Raw genomic sequence first — 10,034 nt, 5'->3', positions numbered from 1 at the left:
GGGGCTACACTTTAGTCACAACTTTTATGAACATCGTGTGGGGAGAGGGGAGAGGTGCAGATTCGAGTAATTTTTAACGATGAACGTCGTGCAGGGGAGGGGGGGGTTTGGGCAGCAGATTCTTGTCATTTATAATGGGCAGAGGTGGGGGGGGGGCGAGCCTAATTTGCGTCATAGTTATTGTTAAGCGTGCGGGAGGGGGGGGGTAAATTCCAGTCATAGTTATCTATGAAAAGCGTGAGAGGGGGGGGGGGGGGGGAATTTCTGTCATATTTATCTATGAACAGAGTGGGGGGGGGGGGGGGGGTCAAATTTGAGTTATATTTATCTATGAACAGCGTTGGGGGTGGGGAGGGGATACATTTAAGTCATATTTATCTATATAAACAGTTTGAGGGGGGGGGGGGACACATTTTAGTCGTATTCATCTATGAACAGAGTGAGGGGGAGGGGGGGCAAGATGTGAGTCATATTCATCTATATAATAATTTCAGTCATATTTATCTATATAAACTGATTGAGGGGGGGGGGGACATTTCAAATCATATTTATCAAAGGACAGCTAGAGGAGGGGGGGGGGGGGCTTATATTTATTCACGCAAAGCATGCGTAACGACCAGGGGTTTCTTCCTGGTTGCAGGATGGCTTGGTCACGCTGTGATAGGCAACACCCACATGACGCAGGGTTAGTAAACGATCGACACAGAAAGAAACTGTCGGCGGCTACCTGTAATGTTTGGGGGAAGAACCGGTGGGATTACAAATATGAAATGTTGCCCGGACTAACAGTGTCAATAGAAGAAGAAGAAGAAGAAGAAGTAGCTGAGTGACTGTATAAATAAGCGGTCTTGTGAAGTAAGACTGCAAAGTTTCAAGGTGTTTTTTTGTATTTTTTGTATCCCCTGACACCAAGGCGGGCGCGTATCACCCATCGTGTGTAGTGAGTGTGTAGGCCTAACTCGATCACTCCACCCTCTACCCTTTCACGCCTTCCTCATTCCCTCTCAGTATCTGGGTAAACCGACTGGAAAAGCCAGGAATAAAGTATCATTTGTCACAGAGAAAGAGCCAGGGACAGACAGAAAGACAAACAGGTAGTCAGACAGATAGATAGACAGAGTAAGAATCACTGATGAAACTTTTTCAACCGTTTAAAGCACCACTCTGATGACATCTTTCACTTTAAGGTCCTTGTCTACATTTTTATTCCGAAATCGCCATTTGACCATTAAAATGCAGAGTCTATTATCTACAAATATCAACAATACACCCCCTTTCGATCAGGAAAGACGAAGCCAGTGTAGCCGTTTGAAAATTCATTGTAGTATTCCAGCGCAGTACTCATAGTAGGATATCCTTATTTGGAAAATGCCAAGCGCAAAACTCCTCTCAAATCCCGTGCATTTCGTGCGTTTAAAAAAAAAGCGTGGACAGCGCTCCAGTGTCAAACTGTTGCTGCACTTGTTTGGGCGTGGCTATTCATAGTGACATAAATTTGATTGGTCAGTATTTTTAGGCAAAGCACATGTTCTCAGCAAACAGAAAACAAAATATTGGAAGCGTGAGTCACGCTACCCAAAAATAAAATCTTTTGTACTGGAAACTTGCATTCTCCCAGTAAGGTAATATATTGTACTACGTTGCAAGCCCCTGGAGCAAATTTTTGATTAGTGCTTTTGTGAACAAGAAACAATTAACAAGTGGCTCTATCCCATCTCCCCCCACCCCCTTTCATCGTCGCGATATATCCTTCGTGGTTGAAAACGACGTTAAACACCTAATAAAGAAAGAAAAGAAAGAAAGAAAGCACGCGTAAACCACACACCGGTTCTCGTGGTTTATTCAACCCCCGAGCCATCGAGGCCCCGTGTGACCAACTTCAACTTTTTATATTTGATTTTTTAATATTTTTGTTAAATACATGATTAATTGAGTCGTGTGCAGTTTCAATACGACTCTATACCCGCTTGGTATTGTTTACCTCAGCATCTAAAATACAACAAATGACTGATAGTTACACAATCCGAATGGCAGCGTCTTCAAAGAAGTTGTGGCGGTTTGCGGAAACTAAGTCTGCTTGGGCAATGGTAAGATGCTGCTCATCTGAAGTGTAAGTGTAAGTACGTTCTTGTGCGCGCAATACTCAATCTACACTAGTACTAGCACAGCAACAAACGGTATTACATGTTCGAAATCTCAGTCGACCAGCATTTAAAAAAAGGCAAAGTTGTATCATTTTGGGTACCCGACATTCTCGTCATCAAATGAAAAGAGCTGCATCTTATTCGCACCAGTCAACCCAGTCACCCACCTCGCTTGACCTACATCCCTACTTTCAAAACTTCGACTTTGTCTTGACGATAAAACAGTTATTTCGTGTTTTAACCATGTTTGTCTCACAAACTGTCAATTTATTTTATAGAATTTAAAAGTTAGGTCAAGCGCCATAACATACGATTCATACGGGCCTATTGACACGAAATACATTCTTTAAAAAAAATGTCTCACTCTCAACAGAAAGCAGCCATGTTGTTTCCGGAATGGAAGTACATGTATGTTTGTACTGTATATAAAAGCTCGGGGAGCTCTGTGATCACAAAAGATGGTTTACGGGAGGCGGAGTGGGTCTTTGACCAAACATGCCTGCTAGTTAAATTCACTAGTTAATCAGAACCAAAAAGCTCCGCTTGTTCACCCTAAATCGTATCATAATCTATCAGCCGCGCGTGATTCCGGACACAAAAGAGATGTATATATATATATATAAACTTGGCCAAAACATTATTGCAACAAATTTCGCACCCAAATTAAAGCATTAATTCCCGTGTCATTTTATTATAGGGATCACGTGACCGCCGCTCAAATAAGGGTACGGCAGGTTTCACTGTATTGATTTCAGTCATTTCCCATTCTCTCACACTTCCAGTCAAAAATAAAACTGTGAAATACTGTGAAAATGGATGTTATTTTAATTAATTAGGTTCAGTACAACACAAAACAAAGAAAAATATTATACGCAGTGGGTTTTTTCCATAGAAAATCAAGCGAAACGAAAGTTGCCCTCAAAACGTGAAAATCTATCAAACAAACTTGATGCAAGCCTGACTCCAGAAAGAAGACAGCAAACCACTAATACTAAATGGTTTAAATAAACTTCAAACATATAACAGATATTCACTACAAAGTTACTTGTCTTGGGCTGTCTATATGTTTGCATGATGCTGTCCTCGATCCGAACGCGAGTTTTACCTAAATTGGCCAGGGAAATGGTTTTTGTTCACATATCAAGGTCTCCATAGACTAACAAAAGTCAAATGTTTTGAAAGTGTATTTATGTGTGTACAAGATAAAAACAGATAAATACTTCTTTATCAATTGTTTAATGGCAGAAATCAACTTATAGTATATATACCCCCTAATTTCGAAAACAGCAAGAAAAGCCAAGATACCTAGGGTGTTCTGGAAGTCCTTAGACTTCCGGGTATTCGGCTCTACTTCTTCCCGGCGAAAATTTTCAACACGTGCTCTCAGCGCGCAGCGCTGAACCGATTTTGGTTTTTCTGTACATCCATTCCCAGTAACTCTTCCTTATCTTCTCCAGTGTTTTGCGCGTTTATCTTCCTTCCTTCGTACGGTGCGCCAGTGTCAACGGCAAAGCCGGGTATTCGGCTCTACTTCTTCCCGGCGAAGCCATACCCGGCGAAGCGGGTATTCATCTTGTATCTATCTATATAGATACTAGTGATACCCGTGCTACGCACGGGATTTTCTTCTTTATAAATTACAGAATTAATTGTGAATAAGCAACAAAAACGTGTTAAATGTTTGATGGCATCATACAAAACAAAATGCCATAAATTTATTGGGAGAAAATAGTGTGCACCGTACAATAACAGTTTTACACATCAGCAAATAGGAAAAAGTAACAGTTGGTACTGTGAACAATAAAACGCCTATCAAATTTTCATATAATTGGGAAAGGATAAAACAGCGTTAATGTGTGCCCTTTTGAGATTTCAGTCAATGTGGACAGTCTGAGAATTCAGTCAATGTGACAACATGATTTTGTTACGCTTCAATTAAGATGCATGCTAGTTAAAATGTACAAAAACAATATGTAACACCAATTATATAATTGGGAAAGAAATCTTGTCGCAGTTCGCCGACAGCTCGAGTCACCCACAATGAAATGTTTGTACGATCGACTGCACTTAAATTAGCGGCTACATTGACATAAGTGAAGTACATAAATGTGCAAAAAAATGTGCCCATAGAACAATATTTTTACACATCACCATACATGTCTTGAGACAGGAAAAAAACAACCAGCGTTAAATGGAACAAAATGTTTACACTTTGGCAAACATGTGAATAAAAAGTAGTTAAAATGTGAAGTTGGTTCTGCGAACAACAACATGTTTACATAGAAGCAAAATGTTTACAGATCACCATGCATATGTATAGAGAAAAACACTCTCACACAACGCTAAATGTGCAAATGAACTGTGTGCACATCGTCATGCTCACAATTGGGAGCTGGATAAAAAGACAGCACTAATGATCGCAATGAAGAACACTATCATAGTTGCACATCAGTACACCCGTACTTGCAAAAAGTACAGCAAAAGTACAGTTTGTTCACACACACACACACACACACACACAGTAGCAAACTCAAAGGCATTGAGAAAATGCAATCATGTGCAAAATGAACAAAATATCAATGTATATGTAACAACTAAAACCACACACAACACACTGAACTAAAGTTGCAAAGGTGTGTACAAAGAGAATAAAAACAAATATTTACACATCACCAACTTAGGTTTGAAATGATCTGAATGCAAACATAGTTGCACATCCAGTCACTCTGTGAGGCAAGTACCCTGACTTTGACAACAAAAGCTATCTTTCCAGACCATCATCAACCAATTTTCAGATGCAGAACACTTGTAATGAGCGCTTTTGCTGCTTACTTCCCCTGGCGCGAGCGCTAGAAAACACGGGGGGGGGGGGGGGGGGGGGGGAATCGCTTCTTTGCGATGTGTAAATCGGTACTTTTCTATTTTATTCTGTAGCTTAGGTAATTGCCCATAGTCTTCATTGTTTTTTTAAATGTGTGGTGTCGAGATATGTCCGAATCATATGCTACCCATCTTTTACACATGGCGCAGTTACCTAAGCTGCAGAAATTAAATAGAAAAGTACCGATTTACACATCACAAAGAAGCAATTTTTAACCCGTGTCCTCTAGCGTTCGCGCCAGGTAGGTAAGACGCTTCTCTCCCTTGGGCCCAGGGAGGTCACCAATGCTAGCAGCAAAACCGCTCATTGTAAAAAGTACATCAATAGTTTGTTCACACACTGTAGCAGCTAAATTGGGTGTGGGTTGTGGATCATGGTGTTACACATCAGCAAATAGGAATGAAAAAGTAAACCATTGGTAAATATACAGTGGGTTCTGCCCTTTTATGAGATTTCAGTCAATGTGGACAGTCTGAAAATTCAGTCAATGTGACAAAATGATTTTGTCACGCTTCAATCAAGAAGCATGCTAGTTAAAATGTGTAAAAACAATATGTAACACCAATTATAGAATTGGGAAAGAAATCTTGTCGCAGTTCGCGTCACCCACAATGAAGAGTGGACAAAGTTGTCGATACCTGATCACTAACTGCAGCGGAAGAGAGTGGACATTCCCCGATCTGTCGCCTTGTCTGCGGAAGCGAATGGCGTCTTCCTATGTGAAGAAAATGAGGAAAAAGAATATATAGATTGTACACAGGTGTATGGGTAAAATTGAACTTGAGCGTGTTAAATTCATAGCTCATAATTCAATCAATCAATCAATGAGGCTTATATCGCACATATTCCGTGGGTACAGTTCTAGGCGCTCTGCAGTGATGCCGTGTGAGATGAAATTTTATACGGCCAGTAGATTGCAGCCATTTCGGCGCATAATTACCTTTCACGGCCTATTATTCCAAGTCACACGGGTATAGGTAGACAATTATTAACTGTGCCTAAGCAATTTTTGCCAGGAAAGACCCTTTTGTCAATCGTGGGATCTTAAACATGCACACCCAATGTAGTGTACACGCGGTGGGGGGGGGGGGGGGGGGGGGGGGGTATGACACCGAAGAGAGTCTGCACACAAAGTTGACTCTGTGAAATAAATTTCCGCCGAACCTGGGATCGAACTCACGCTGACAGCGGCCAACTGAATACAAATCCAGCGCGCTACCAACTGAGCTATGTCTCCAAATTTGCAGAACGTGCACTTGCAATCACCCAAATAAATTAAATATGCTGACATTTGTAGAACCTGCATTTGCTATCAATTCATTGGTACTTAGTCGCTATGGTGAAAATCTGAAAGAACAAACTAAAACCATACTCAGAACATTTGTGAAACAAAATACTTTTCCAACTCAAGGGAAGTAATCAAAATCACACTCACTAAACCCAGAACGTGCACATGCAATCACCCAAATAAATGAAAAATGCTGAAATTGTTAGAACCTGCATTTGCTATGACCCAAATTAATGAAAAATGCTGATGTTTGGAGCACAATCATTCGTCAATTAATTGGGATTTACCTGGCAAAAGTGCACAAAGTTGTCGAGTGGACATCCCCCGATCTGTCGCCTTGTCTGCGGAAGCGAATGGCGTCTTCCTATGTGAAGAAAATGAGAAAAAGAATATATAGATTGTACACAGGTGTATGGGTAAAATTGAACTTGAGCGTGTTAAATTCATAGCTCATAATTCAATCAATCAATCAATGAGGCTTATATCGCGCATATTCCGTGGGTACAGTTCTAGGCGCTCTGCAGTGATGCCGTGTGAGATGAAATTTTATACGGCCAGTAGATTGCAGCCATTTTGGCGCATATTTACCTTTCACGGCCTATTATTCCAAGTCACACGGGTATAGGTAGACAATTATTAACTGTGCCTAAGCAATTTTTTCCAAGAAAGACCCTTTTGTCAATCGTGGGATCTTTAACGTGCACACCCAATGTAGTGTAAACGGGGGTTCTGACACCGAAGAGAGTCTGCACACAAACTTGACTCTGTGAAATAAATTTCCGCCGAACCTGGGATCGAACTCACGCTGACAGCGGCCAACTGAATACAAATCCAGCGCGCTACCAACTGAGCTATGTCTCCAAATTTGCAGATTGTGCACTTGCAATCACCCAAATAAATTAAATATGCTGACATTTGTAGAACCTGCATTTGCTATCAATTCATTGGTACTTTGGTACTTAGTCGCTATGGTGAAAATCTGAAAGAACAAACTAAAACCATACTCAGAACATTTGTGAAACAAAATACTTTTCCAACTCAAGGGAAGTAATCAAAATCACACTCACTAAACCCAGAACGTGCACATGCAATCACCCAAATAAATGAAAAATGCTGAAATTGTTAGAACCTGCATTTGCTATGACCTAAATTAATGAAAAATGCTGATGTTTGGAGCACAATCATTCGTCAATTAATTGGGATTTACCTGGCAAAAGTGCACAAAGTTGTCGAGTGGACATCCCCTGATCTGTCGCCTTGTCTGCGGAAGCGAATGGCGTCTTCCTATGTGAAGAAAATGAGGAAAAAGAATATATAGATTGTACACAGGTGTATGGGTAAAATTGAACTTGAGCGTGTTAAATTCATAGCTCATAATTCAATCAATCAATCAATGAGGCTTATATCGCGCATATTCCGTGGGTACAGTTCTAGGCGCTCTGCAGTGATGCCGTGTGAGATGAAATTTTATACGGCCAGTAGATTGCAGCCATTTTGGCGCATATTTACCTTTCACAGCCTATTATTCCAAGTCACACACGGGTATAGGTAGACAATTATTAACTGTGCCTAAGCAATTTTTTCCAAGAAAGACCCTTTTGTCAATCGTGGGATCTTTAACGTGCACACCCAATGTAGTGTAAACGGGGGTTCTGACACCGAAGAGAGTCTGCACACAAACTTGACTCTGTGAAATAAATTTCCGCCGAACCTGGGATCGAACTCACGCTGACAGCGGCCAACTGAATACAAATCCAGCGCGCTACCAACTGAGCTATGTCTCCAAATTTGCAGAACGTGCACTTGCAATCACCCAAATAAATTAAATATGCTGACATTTGTAGAACCTGCATTTGCTATCAATTCATTGGTACTTAGTCGCTATGGTGAAAATCTGAAAGAACAAACTAAAACCATACTCAGAACATTTGTGAAACAAAATACTTTTCCAACTCAAGGGAAGTAATCAAAATCACACTCACTAAACCCAGAACGTGCACATGCAATCACCCAAATAAATGAAAAATGCTGAAATTTTTAGAACCTGCATTTGCTATGACCCAAATTAATGAAAAATGCTGATGTTTGGAGCACAATCATTCGTCAATTAATTGGGATTTACCTGGCAAAAGTGCGCAAAGTTGTCGAGTGGACATCCCCCGATCTGTCGCCTTGTCTGCGGAAGCGAATGGTGTCTTCCTATGTGAAGAAAATGAGGAAAAAAATATATAGATTGTACACAGGTGTATGGGTAAAATTGAACTTGAGCGTGTTAAATTCATAGCTCATAATTCAATCAATCAATCAATGAGGCTTATATCGCGCATATTCCGTGGGTACAGTTCTAGGCGCTCTGCAGTGATGCCGTGTGAGATGAAATTTTATACGGCCAGTAGATTGCAGCCATTTTGGCGCATATTTACCTTTCACGGCCTATTATTCCAAGTCACACGGGTATAGGTAGACAATTATTAACTGTGCCTAAGCAATTTTTTCCAAGAAAGACCCTTTTGTCAATCGTGGGATCTTTAACGTGCACACCCAATGTAGTGTAAACGGGGGTTCTGACACCGAAGAGAGTCTGCACACAAACTTGACTCTGTGAAATAATTTTCCGCCGAACCTGGGATCGAACTCACGCTGACAGCGGCCAACTGAATACAAATCCAGCGCGCTACCAACTGAGCTATGTCTCCAAATTTGCAGAACGTGCACTTGCAATCACCCAAATAAATTAAATATGCTGACATTTGTAGAACCTGCATTTGCTATCAATTCATTGGTACTTAGTCGCTATGGTGAAAATCTGAAAGAACAAACTAAAACCATACTCAGAACATTTGTGAAACAAAATACTTTTCCAACTCAAGGGAAGTAATCAAAATCACACTCACTAAACCCAGAACGTGCACATGCAATCACCCAAATAAATGAAAAATGCTGAAATTGTTAGAACCTGCATTTGCTATGACCCAAATTAATGAAAAATGCTGATGTTTGGAGCACAATCATTCGTCAATTAATTGGGATTTACCTGGCAAAAGTGCGCAAAGTTGTCCAGTGGACATCCCCCGATCTGTCGCCTTGTCTGCGGAAGCGAATGGCGTCTTCCTATGTGAAGAAAATGAGGAAAAAGAATATATAGATTGTACACAGGTGTATGGGTAAAATTGAACTTGAGCGTGTTAAATTCATAGCTCATAATTCAATCAATCAATCAATGAGGCTTATATCGCGCATATTCCGTGGGTACAGTTCTAGGCGCTCTGCAGTGATGCCGTGTGAGATGAAATTTTATACGGCCAGTAGATTGCAGCCATTTTGGCGCATATTTACCTTTCACGGCCTATTATTCCAAGTCACACGGGTATAAGTAGACAATTATTAACTGTGCCTAAGCAATTTTTGCCAGGAAAGACCCTTTTGTCAATCGTAGGATCTTTAACGTGCACACCCAATGTAGTGTACACGGGGGGGTTCTGACACCGAAGAGAGTCTGCACACAAACTTGACTCTGTGAAATAATTTTTTGCCGAACCTGGGATCGAACTCACGCTGACAGCGGCCAACTGAATACAAATCCAGCGCGCTACCAACTGAGCTATGTCTCCAAATTTGCAGAACGTGCACTTGCAATCACCCAAATAAATTAAAAATGCTGACATTTGTAGAACCTGCATTTGCTATCGCTATGGTGAAAATCTGAAAGAACAAACAAAAA

General features: G+C 40.8%; 1 long non-coding RNA gene across 2 annotated transcripts; it reads right to left on the bottom strand.

The window, feature by feature from the left end:
* Positions 1 to 5,065: 5,065 nt before the first annotated feature.
* On the bottom strand, positions 5,066 to 9,518 carry LOC138946838 (uncharacterized). 2 transcript variants are annotated; one of them, XR_011449436.1, is made up of 5 exons: positions 9,348 to 9,518; positions 8,436 to 8,512; positions 7,521 to 7,597; positions 6,601 to 6,677; positions 5,066 to 5,740 (listed from the first exon to the last, which is right to left on the bottom strand). It is a non-coding gene; the product is annotated as an uncharacterized lncRNA (long non-coding RNA). The 2 variants fall into 2 exon arrangements; XR_011449435.1 differs by lacking the exon at positions 7,521 to 7,597.
* Between the last annotated feature and the right edge of the window lie 516 nt (positions 9,519 to 10,034).

Source organism: Littorina saxatilis, linkage group LG1 (assembly GCF_037325665.1).
Source record: "Littorina saxatilis isolate snail1 linkage group LG1, US_GU_Lsax_2.0, whole genome shotgun sequence".
In the NCBI taxonomy this organism is placed as follows: domain Eukaryota; kingdom Metazoa; phylum Mollusca; class Gastropoda; order Littorinimorpha; family Littorinidae; genus Littorina; species Littorina saxatilis.
Note: the sequence above shows the minus strand (reverse complement) of the source record. Positions and strands in the feature narration are given on the sequence as shown.